Source organism: Buceros rhinoceros, unplaced genomic scaffold, assembly GCF_000710305.1.
Source record: "Buceros rhinoceros silvestris isolate BGI_N320 unplaced genomic scaffold, ASM71030v1 scaffold6974, whole genome shotgun sequence".
Lineage (NCBI taxonomy): Eukaryota > Metazoa > Chordata > Aves > Bucerotiformes > Bucerotidae > Buceros > Buceros rhinoceros.
This window is the reverse complement of record NW_010406403.1, coordinates 61,984-62,492: the sequence shown is the minus strand read 5'-3', so window position 1 is coordinate 62,492 and position 509 is coordinate 61,984.

Below are 509 nucleotides of genomic sequence, written 5' to 3'. Positions count from 1 at the left end.
TGCCACCAAACCCATCCACTGAACCTTGCTGCGGCTCCCTGCGTGCACCGGGTTTGCCCTCAGCGAGGAAGACTTGGGGGACTTTAAGCCAGGATCACGGATGCAGCTGATTCCCTTCTCCCTGACATCCCCTCCAGAGGAGATTCACCAGCACAGCCACAGGCTGGGACAGCCAGGAAGGCTGAAAGCTGCACAGGGAGAGAAAGTTCTAAACCCCCCACCCCAAAAACCCAACCCCAGCATTAGCCAAGCACCCAGGAAACTCGAAATAGGGAGGACATCAGGGTGGGGAGTGGGAGAGGAGCAGCCCGACAGACCTCACCGAGTACCAATTATTTCTGGCGTTATCTGTGCAGACAGATAAAGTTTTTCATTAATAAACTTGAAGAAAGGAGGAGGGAGGGGTGCAGGGAACAGAGAGAAGCGGCAACGGCCAAGTGCCAGGCAAGAGCCGCGGATGAACCACAACCACCAGCGAAACACCGTCTGGCACAGGCAGCAATTAGAGG